We start from the raw sequence: 12,132 nt of genomic DNA, 5'->3' as shown, positions 1-12,132 counted from the left end.
TCCAATAACTCCAAAGAAATAACTAAGCACAGGTAAAGTATTTTCTTTAGACTAGGAAGTATTATGTCTTCATGTTTTTCTAACACTTCAGCTTGTGGTTTTCAAACCTTACTCTTATGATAAACTGCAAGAGCTTCATTCCAGTTACTAATTAACTAAGACTACCCTTATCATTTAAGATCATATAGGTTACCGATTTTTTTTTTCCTCTATGATTATCTCTACAATGGGATCACTGTAACAAACAGGATCAAAGCCAATATTAGGCATGTTCTTAAGAAAGCTGCTTCTCAGTGAGAACTATGTCTTCTAAGCCCCTTAAAAATTAATCTAGGCAACATATTAAAAGCCAGATATGGCAGCTTCACTCTAAAGGGTAGAAACCAGAGTCCGCACAAACAAATCTGGGAAAGAGAAAGCAATCATTGTATGTTCCACATTTTTTTTAAAATTCATAGGCATACAGTAATACCAATATCCCTACTATAAATGTTTACAGATTTTTCAGGTGAGATATATATACATACACACACACTGGGCAAGGTCTTCAGATGTCCCTAGTTCGGGTTGGTCTGGAACAGATTTATTGTCTGCTCTTTTTAGGTATGCATGCAGGGAGGTATCGCACAGATGCACTGGTTTATAACTTCCTTCCAACACAAGAGGTTATTTCTCCTCTTCAGCTCAGATTTCAAGATGTTGATTCATCTGTTTTCCCTTCAGCTACCTGCTGAAATCCTGAAGCACAGGGTACTACAATGATGACAGCGTACTATTACTAACAGGCAAACCCTAATCAAACAGGAGTACACTGGGATGAAGGAGCCAGTTAGAGTCTAAGGAGGTATTTTTCTTCAAACTTTCTGCAAGGCCCACAACATCACCGTTTCCTTAAGAAGAGAACAAAGACCCAGTCACTAGTACAATCTTTTGCAAAACAAAGGCTGTCAAGTTAAGCTATTCCACTGCCTAAAGCACTAGTAAAAGAGCAAAGTATTCTTCAGAGCATACAGTGCTGTTTAACCAGCCAAGGAAGAAGAAAATTGACTGCAAAGGGGAGTCTATGATTTATATCAGCGAAATGTCCTTCTGAGATGTGTTCAAGGGCAATGAGGAAGCTGAAGCAGGAAATAACCAACAGACAGGTGGCTGTTTTGTTTAGAAAAAACTTTTCTTGTGAATGTCATTACTTCTGATCTCAGCACTACACTTGTTTACGAAGTGCATACCTGTTCCTGACTACCTCCTGCTTCTGTTAACCAGTGTACGTGCTGAGACCATCTTCAAGACCAGGACCGTGAGAAAGGCTGCGTTTGGACATCTGATGGATCAGTATTTTATGGAGCAGTTTATGGAGGCAGGATTATGTGGCCTTCCTCCTCTGAAGAGGTAGAAGCCAGCTCTGCACAGCAACAGTGAGTGTAGATGTTTCTCAAACCTCAGGATGATTTTTACCATCAAGCTGTACAGCTCCCCCAGAAACAGGAGTTCACGGGATTTGTCAAGTGACCAAACCTGGTCCCCTGCTGCCGCCCACATTAAGATCCATACGACAGAAGTTTATATCTATTATGGTCTGCCTTCTCCCTCCTCCATCGCTGATAACTCCACGAGCTGGTAGTTTCATTTTTCATTGGTTAGAGAAAACTGGGCCAAGTCTAAACACAACTTTCATGGCCCTGTATGTTGTATATGATGAGCGCATGAAGTAATGCTGTAATCCTGTGCCTGGATGAGTACTAGAGAATTCCTTTGAAAACTCCTTTTTCCTTTCTCCTCAAAGCAACACCTGCAATATCCTTTCAACAACTTTATTAAATTACTATAGTTGGTATCTCTGTCGTGATTCTACACTTCAGATCTTAAAATCTGATCAGGTGTAAACTACCAGGGTCCCAACAAAACTGTCTTTTACACAAACAGTGCAAAAAGCAACAGATGACAGCAGCTCAGTAGCTTGAGAATTATACTTTCCTTTCCAATGTCAGGCACACAGTATCTTGTTCATCTTGAGTTTGCCATTAGAAGAGTTAGTCCTACTCTGCCCTCTCTTGAGCAGCCATGCAGGGAAATGGAGGAACCGCAGTGTGTTAACTACACCACTCCAGCTTCAAAAGAGATCAGGTCCCCAATACTGTTTGCTGTGCAATCAAATAGACCCTTCTTCTGAAGACTAGCAAACTAAAATACCACTGTTACTTTAATCATAGTCAAATAAGACTTGAGGTTTTGACTACAGAGATGCCAGCCTGCTCTGCTGCCATGGTAACAGACTTTTAAAAACTGTTCTCCTTAATAATAAAAAAAACCCTCATGATGCTTTAAGAAAGACTTTATTTTGACATTATTCCATCCCCCTCTTTTAACGTGGCAAGTTTTATTAATAAGAAAAGACTGCAGCAGTCTTCTGGAACTTAAGAGCAGTCCTTTCTGAAACACCGGCGCTGCTGCTGCTACTGAGCCCATCACTGAGCTCCTTAAAACTAATAGCACATAAGGGAGAAGATCAGTGATAAAAATGAAAATTACCCAGAACCCTGCCTCTACAGAAACAGGCCCTATACAGAAGCTCATTAGCCACCGTGTCAAAATTGGTACTGTTCCAGCATTTGGACATTTTAAGATGGTGTTTTAACTCCACCACCACCTCCACTCCCGCCCGCCCCCCCCCCCGCCCCCCCGCCCTTTCTTGCAGACTACCTGGGCTCCTATAGCACAACCTGGGAGCTAAGCAAGATGCTTCTCCTCAGAGACAGGCTAAACAGGCAATAGCAGAAGCCCATGTCACTTCGGGGGTCCAGGATTTAAGCTGATCTCTGCCAGACCTTATGTGTTTCTTCCTCTGGCCCTGCCTGGACAGGGTGCTTTTTTAGATAAGGACAAAGAGTCCATGTTTCTTGAAAAATTAAGTCACAGAGCAACTCCTATGGGAAAGCAGAGCCCAGTACACGAGAAGAACAGAACACGGCAAACGCAGTCTCCTCTTTCAAGGATGCAAAGAAAGCAGAGAACACGAAACACACAGTGACTCTAACAGAAAGATTAATGTTTACCTGCCTACGGAGGACAAAGTCCAGAAGAAATTCGGAAATGAAATGTCAGCGGCTGTGCTGCTAGAGGAATGATTTGCTAAACTGTCTAAAATGCTCAGTGCTTGAAACAGGCACTTTCTTTTACAGATAAAGATACAGGCCGAAAGTTCAAAAAGGCTTTAGGGCAGAGTAAATCACTTTGTTGTGTTTTGGGTAGCTAAGCTCCAGATAGCTACGTTATCCATTCCCTGTGCTGAAACAGGTATTTGTCTAGGCATTACTAGAGTTGATCCATTTTAATATCTGTAAACACTACAACTGCTTAACAGCCAATACAAAGCGTGCAGTGTACCACATGTAATTAAATTACAAGCTACTGTAAAGATAACTAAAAAAGAGTGACAGCGAGCTGATAATAAACATCCTTTCCAAGATTTGCAGCAATGCATTTTTGACCGTGTCTGTGAGCAAGACAGATGAAAGTTGGTCAAAAACATCAGCCCAGAGTCACTCCGAGAAACTTTCCCAGCCTTGTTCAAGGCAGAGCATCACTTGTGAGGATTGGGGTTGAGAGCTCTGATGTCATACAAGCCACAAGATCTCGTTCTGTAGCTTCCCACGTGTCTTATAACAGAAGTTGTCATCGCCCCAAACATCCTTACAGTAAGAGTTAGAGGACACATGTCAGCACTTTATCAGAGCTTTATCAGTGATAACTACATCAAGTGTCAGCAAGAAAGTCACCAAGCTGCAGTTACAGGAAGTCTTTTGGTTTTTTAATTGAACAAGACATTGAACTAGGATGACTGTCTTTGAAGATGTGCAGTTTTGATAAATACATAAGACCGCTTGTCTAAGCAATAGCCCTACTCATCGTGCTGACAAAAATCATAACACTGCATCATACTAACCACTAACTCAGCTCAGGCGTCTGACAGCAATTCCCCTTCTCCGCAGGTTTACCACTTCACATTAAAAAGTTTCGTTGTATTTCCTAGAAAAGCACAACTTCTAGCTATCCAAATATTTTAAAGCAATTAGTCTTTTGCCAATGATTTTTTGTCCAGTAAACATAATTAGAAGTTTATTTTCAGAAGAATTATAAATTATAGCTTTTTGTTTCACCAAGAAAGCAGCAAAGATCTATACTCAGAAATTCACAGATCTCTCCAGCAAGTTTCCCAAGCCTGTCGTCTCTTTACGGCCATGCACGTTTCCAGTAACAGAAATGAAAAGAACTGCTTGTGCCATCAGAAATCATAATATATCAATGTAGTTAAAGAGCAGTCACATCTATTCTCTTCTTGCAAAACACAGGCTCCACTCCCCTTGATAGCCCTAATAAGCCTTCTCTGCCTCAATTGCAATTAGAATTTATCTTCCTTTGAAGTACAATTCTGGACACTCACTTCTTATTCATTATGAGCTTTGCCAGGACCATTTAAGACACTAATATCTCTCTCTCTCGCTACCCGCAGGCAGCACAGGATCACGTTTCCTTCCCCTGCAGAGGAATCGAGATGGCAGCTGATAACCTGTCACGGGATCTCTTTGTACACAGTACTCTCAGTTTTAAACGGGTCACATCCAACAAAGTTGTTGTTATCAGTCCCCACATCTTGTATTTTGTTCAGCACACTTTAATTCCATTTCTATTATAGAAAACCTGTACGATGGAGCACTGGATAATGCCCCAGTCTTCCTCTACAGGAATGATACCTCCAGCTATCAAAGCAGCTGGTGGTTCTACATCTGCCTCAGTAGCACACAAAAATAAGGATCAGCTACAAGACACAAGGAACACTGAGAATACTCTTCCAGACAACTAAAATATCTGCAAGGAAAAGGATTTTCCCCAGATTAGTCACCTCAATAACAAGTCCATTGATTCACACTCTGCCTGCTTGAACAGAGTGGCAATTTGGGGCTTTACATCTGGGCACAACATATTACGGCTGGAAAGTAATTTTACAGCATTAATAGAAATTCTTGAAATTTTATTCTTCACTTCCTTGAATAAGACTTTGCTTTAGGAAGTTTTGCACACACTCAAAGGCTTAAGAGCACCAACTTATTCTCTGTATGTGGAAGTCTGACCGCACTGCACAGCATTTGCTCCTGCAAGCAGCCTGTTCGGTGCACAAAGACTAGTGCTGAGCAGGAAAGATTGCTTCTGTTGCTGATGTGTCCCATGCCAGATGTTTTAAGATGCACAGATACATTAGAAGTTAAGAGTAACACTAGTGAGCTAGACAGACACATTTATTTTTCAGCAGAAAGCCAGACAGAAAGCCATTTTCTCTGAATGTTTATGTAGATTGAAATGAACCTCCTTTTGTTTTGTCCAGTGACTGTTAGCAGAGTCAGAACAGATTTATACAGGTTTAATAGAAATTCATAATATTCAGCACTGTATTCAACAGTTTTAACTTTTTTAACCTTTTAAGTACCCAAACAAGTCTGTCTTAAGCATTCCCCAGCCAAGCTCAAAACAAACATAGCTCAGCTTTTTGTTGTATGATATTTACAAGCAGTGACTTAACTGAAAAATAACTACAGTAGAAAACCATGGACCAAACAAAAACCTTGGGCTTATTCAGGCTAATAAAATGCTGCTACAGGGGTGCCCTAAGTGGTGGGTGTGAACTTCCTAAAACACATGTCACAAGATTTCTCTTTCAAAGAGACACAGTTAAACTATTTACCATCCCTTAACCTCTAGGAGGGCACATAAAAGAATCCAGAAATCATAATTCAAGCCTCTCAGAGGGCATTTTGATCTCATGTCTTGCCCTGACCCGCTTCAGTGTGGGTTTTGTCATTTCTTCTGCACCAAAGCCTAAGAGGCCCACGGATGAGAGGTGTTGAATTTCTTCCCATGTTCTCAAAAAAACTGAGGACAGCTTTTGGCTCTTCTCTGGCTTGACTGGGTACAGAGGTTACCTTATCAAATGTGCAGGGAAGTGCAGGCAGTCAGAACCTTAAAGTGATGCCCAGGTGCCTCGACACTTCACAGCAGAACTTAGTATTTCTTTTGGGGAATCAAAGCACTGAAAATTTGAAACTGTTTATGATGCTGATAAAGGGAAGAAAAAAGAAAAGAAAAAAGATACATTCATATTGTACCTTAAATCTTGTCACTAGTGGAGCTTTGGAGATTTCCAAATCCTTTGTCAACTCACTGCTCTATGCATCAGTCTGTCCTCTCCAAAGAGCAAAAAGGGAACAATCTGCTAAAGATATCTATGGGTTGCCTACAATGCCATTAGTTTTCAGCTGACTTCAGTATAAAACTTCTTTGCATCTCTGCTCTTCTCTGGAGGAAAAAATGTAATACTGGGCTATCCCACAAAAATATGCCACTTTTATGTCAAAAAACACCACACAGATGTTGTAAGTTTGTAAAGAAGTTTATTTTATGTGGCTATCACAAGAAAAAAAGGACAATATTTTAATATATATATAATGTAATTCAAAGATTCTGAGAGCCTTTAGAGGAATAAGGATGTTGACAGATTTTGTGACAAGACATAACCCAATTACTTAATTTTTCCAGGATACAGTGATATGTTTACTGTGATTGCTATAAATGTCAGCCCTGTGGACTGAAACTCATTTTGTCCCATGATCCCCAATCTCTCAAATAAGGAAATAAGATGCTTACTTAGGGATTAGTCCGTAACAGCCAAATCATGAGCCAATGCAGTTACTTTTGTCGAGTACATCCCAGTGCAGCCTCTGCCCAGAGCACTGTAACTACTATGACTGGAGCTGTGCCATCAGGCTGAACTCCCTACAGCATTCCTGACAGTGCAAAGAAAAAAAATCGCACAGTCGTGAATGTATTTTTAAGCTGTTACTCTTACATCATGACCATCAAGTATCCCAGTTATTTTCCCCTTTCTCACCAAACATCAGCTACCAGCTTTTTCACAGGAGTATCTTTACTGTTTATCCATCCTATAGTAAGCTTTTTTTCTGTCTCCATCTCTTCTCCAGCCTCCCCCTGTCCCATCAGTCATGCTAGTCACTACTGGCCAGTCATTTTAATATACAGGCAAGTTCACACTTGCATTTCTCTCATATAATAGATCCTCATAAAAGAAAGACAGAAGCCCATTAAGTAATTTAGTATAAAGCTATGCAGGTAAGAGGACACATCACCCTCGTTAGTAAACAACAACAGTCTCATAATGATGTGCTATGAACCATTTCCACTGCTTGAGAGGCAGTTCTCTATTTTCACTATGATTAAGCATCATTTTTACAGGCTGATTCTCCCAAAAGCATTCTAAGTACAGATGATACATTCATTACAAAGCTAGATTTTGAAGAATAAATTAAAATGTTTTCATTAAAAGTAGGCTCCCTTTTAGAAAAGTTGAGATTCAATGACTTTACCCTGAACTTCAAGAAGCAATTGTTACGTGCAAGTAACAAGAAATCTTGGAGTTATAAACATACAGCTTTTATAGAGAAGGGCTTTTCATTTTAACACAATGGAGAGGGAAACAAAGTTTTTAAATTCTTAGGCACAAGACTGAAATGCAGAGTCATACCTTTTCAGCACTGGCACCCTGACCATGATTGTTTATGTTGGAGCTGAGAGCCAAGGAATGAATTTTACCACTTTAGTTACCCAGACACACAATCACCAGTTCAGCAGCCTTTACTTTCTAATGGATCTGTTCACATGACAGATTATTAACATCTCACTTGTCAGTGTCTTAAGCAGTAGTTTCAAGATCTGAAGTGTTTGACAGAGCTGCTGGAACATTTGAAATTTTACTACCTCACTTTCCTAATTAACACATGAGCTCCAGACAGCCAAGTTGACACTTTACAGTTAGGCAAAGGAAGTAACTACTGTTGTATTAAACACTGAAAGTTTGAAGATCTAATGTCTTTTCTTAAAAGGCACTTGGAAACTAAACTGATGCTTTCGCACCAGGACCTGGAACTACAGTTCATTGCACTCTCAACCAAGACAGTTAAAAAACCCTCAACAAAACAGTGAAGACACAGCAGCACACGCTTTCCTCACTCTGAAAGAACACAAATCTTTAACACTGCAAGTGTAACACGAAAAGAGTTTCTCATCTGCCATTTCTTGCCAGATGATGTAGGTTATCAGCTTACATAACGATACAGGTTTATGATGAAGATAATACTGTGGTTGTGAGCACAGAGACCTTTTTTACCTCTGAAATGTTAGAAGGGGTTGAAAAAGCCTCAAGAGTTAGTTTGAGAGAGTAGAACTTAACATGCCACATGCTCAAATCAGAGAGGAAATACTGTAGAGTGGGGAGATAAAATCATTAAAGTCTCAGAGTCTGTTAATATTTTGACCCAAAACAGAACTGTCCCAACAACTTTAAACAGGCCAATTACTCACTCAAGTAGTGTCTAGATCCGCCGCATGAAGTCTTTCAGCTGATACTGACAGCAGATTAAACATTTAAATATTGAAATGTTTAAAATAAATGTTTAAGTGTAACTTATTTGGAGCATTCATCACTTTTGTTTCTTATTAAATTCTGTCTCATCTTAACAGCATTTGTTTACATGATACTAAGTCTAAAAAGGCCTATATTCACAACGCTTAACAGCTTCTAAAAGGCCAGAATGAAGTTTTACTTCCAAAATTAGTTCTCTCGTAGGCTCTGCATCTTAACTGCCAAAATCCATCAGTGTCTTTGGCCACAGTTGTAAAAATGCAACAATTTGAAAGCCCATCTGAAAACTTCCTATATGCATAACAAACATTCTTTAAAAGCATATTTTTATGACTCCCACAACCTACTAACTTGTAGCCACAAAAGGGAATTAAATATTGCATGGACAAACTACAATTTTTGTTGTCTAAGCACCAATCTTGAGTTTCTACAGTCATACCACATTGGAAAAAGATCAAAACTCTGGACAGATCAGTTGAGTGACAAAATCTAGTTTTGCAAAAACATTTCCATAGTATCAAATGCTTGCATTCTTGAAATCTTTAAAAACCTGGGCTCATGTCTTAATGTGTACTAAAAAATGAAGTTTATATTTGCACATATTTCAAATGTGTGTTTTATAACCGGTTGTTCTATTTTCACAGTGGGCATTAGAAACTATTTGCAGCAACAGTTAACATAATATTTTAAGAATCTAGTATTGAAAACATTTGTGAAGGACCACAGTTTATAACTGGCACCTTCCTCTTTACAGAGCTCTTTACAGTTTTCGTATTCTTTTAAATTCTGTTCTAGAACATATTGTTAAGAAAGTTCTTCTTTCCCACGCTGTTTTTTCTTAAACACAAAAATACATCTTAAACACAAAAATATATCTGAACACTACTCAAAAAGTTGCATCTGTAAATAAAATTCTCTCTCAGAAACAAAGGAACATGAGTTAACATTCATATTGCTTTAGCAATCTGAGATACTTATTACTAGCTCTCATACTTACACTACCACAGCAACAGACCAACTCTTTCCTTAGACTTCTTTATACTGAAACAGAGGTCATGTAAACTAGAACCACAAGCAAGAAGCTCATGCAGTCTGAACACCCCTGAATTCAACTTCCATTCTCTGATGCTCATCATGTGAAAGCACGCTATAACACTTGTCATCAAATCCAACCATCCGTGACAGTGAAGGACCGTGCACTTTGTCATAACCACAAACTACCTCTTAGTTGGTGTATTTATTCCTCCTAATTCTAGGACATAATGACTCATGGATCTCACTTCTTCAGTGCAGGAAAAAAAGCAGCAAAAAACTTCCTTCTAATTTCTAGCCTAAGTTTATTCAAACTGATGGTAGAAATAGCATCAAACAAGAAATTTAACTCTTTAGATTTTCTTCTTACAGTTCATCAGCAAGAAGTGATGCAACCCTTTAGCACTCAGTACTTCAGGGTGACCTTCAGCGCTCTATTTCATTGCTAACACATTCTAATTCATAGGCAGCCCGCTTATCTAGTATAAAAAACCCAACCCTTTGTTCATTTATTAAGTCACAAGGACTTTTGCTTCTCTTAAGGGGAAAAAAAAAAGCCACTACTTGCCAAAACATACTCTAGTAATACAAAGCAGATGATCCTTTCATTTGCTTCAAATTACAAATAACTTGTTTTCAATCAGCAATCACATACAATTCCCAAACTCAGTTACATCATCCGGTTTGACAGTTATCACATACATCAATCACAAGATTAAAATGCTGACACACTCTAGTTTGAAATGGCAACATTATGTAAGCACTCAAAAAAAAGTTTGATAGTAGCTATCAAACTTTATCCATACTAAGTTTGCTGCATTATTTAACATCTATCAAATATGGAGGAAGTTGCATTAATTTTATTATAGAAAACTCTGTTTTTAAATATTTGGTCAGGAATGAGAGTAAGCCTTACCTCTGGTTTACTGAGACTGGATGACACAAGAGAACCTGATCCCACATCCAGATCCCACTGTTTTCTCCCACTGTTTTCTGGATCCAGTGCAGCAATTCGTCCATCCAAAGTGCTGATAATTACTAGAGATCTGCAAGTTGGAAGCATTCACAGTCAAAACTACAGCAGTATGGAGATTATCTATTAGCTATTTTCTATATTTAACATACTGCAACTCCAACTTTAAAGTTAAGTTTATACATTCTGCAAAACAGCAATTTAACTTGGTAGCTCTACATAGACCAACAAAAGAGAGTAGAAAAGTTGAAGTCTCTGGCTGGATGTCATAAACTAATTTACGTGCTGTAAGACACTTTCAGACTTCAGTTTCAGGGGAAGATAGTTGACTTTTTGCTCCCACATGCAGGTGTTACCACTACAACACTGAACCATATCACCTTTTGAGATATTTATGTTAACAGTACAGATCCTAGTTTTTCAAGTCCCTTCCACATTGATCTTTAATATATCCTTTCAAAACAATCAAAACCTGAAACAATTAACCCAGCAAATGAGTACATAAGAAATAGTAAGTTGCAACTAAGTTTTCAATACCTCTAGATGAAACATCAAAATCCTGGAGATTTGACAAGTTAGAATAAAACAAGTCTCACCTAAGGCATACACAGGACACTAGAAACAACCTCCAACATCTGCAGACAACAAAGCAAGCAAACTGCCTTATACAGCTTAGGCTTTAAGTAGCCGATCTGTCTGGGGATGCATGGTAATGGCAGGGTAGCTTTTGATTTCTACAGCATCTGAAGCTCATCAATTTTTAGTAAATCTTGTTTCTTACACAGCAGTACAACTAAAATAAGCATTTCTGCCTGGGCTAGAATTCAAGCATTAAAATAAAATAAAAAAGAAAAAAAAAACCCAAACAAAAAAAACTAAACAACACATCAGAGACAAAACACTGACAAGGCATTTTTGAAGGGCCTTTTTTTCCCTGAAGATTGTTTCACTCTGACCTGAAAAAACTGGGATGTGTTGGCAGTTTTGGCTTGCAGCAGGCTCACCAATCTTAAAAGGCTGTGGGAGCAGAGCTTGATCACTTTACAGACTACAGAGGGGGGCTGGATCTAATGACCCAGAAAGACCTTTATAGACATTGGTTTCAATGAGAATAAGGAACTGTGCAAATAAACCTGATGGGTAGATTAACTATTTTCGGGTGGGCGTGAAAGGGCAGGGGGGAGGTAATGCACACACAGACATGTATATGAATCATTACTTTAAACAATAAGGGACACTACATTATTGTGGAGAACTGAAGCCAAATACACTCACTTGTCCAGAGTTATCAGTGTAGTAAGCTGAAGTTTAGAGAAGTGATGGGGGCTCTAATTTTTCTTTAAAGAGGGAAAAACTAAAATCATGATCTTAAAAACATGTTCAAGGACAGTGGCTTATTACATCACTTATAACAAAGGTCATGTAAAACACTGCAGTTTTACATGTAGAAGTAACCCACACACTTTTAGAGCACCTTATACTGTACTACAGCACTGTATTTTTAATAAACAGAAAATTAAATACATCTTTAAATAACATAGCATCTCCTACTTCTGAAGGTGGCCAAACATCACAATCACCAATTGTGCAAATATTTGAACAGTAGAATACATGAGTTTTTATAAGCTGAGTACATATC

This window comes from Gavia stellata, chromosome 5 (genome assembly GCF_030936135.1).
Source record: "Gavia stellata isolate bGavSte3 chromosome 5, bGavSte3.hap2, whole genome shotgun sequence".
NCBI lineage: Eukaryota > Metazoa > Chordata > Aves > Gaviiformes > Gaviidae > Gavia > Gavia stellata.
The sequence above is the reverse complement of the archived record's forward strand: the minus strand, read 5'-3'. Positions refer to the sequence as shown.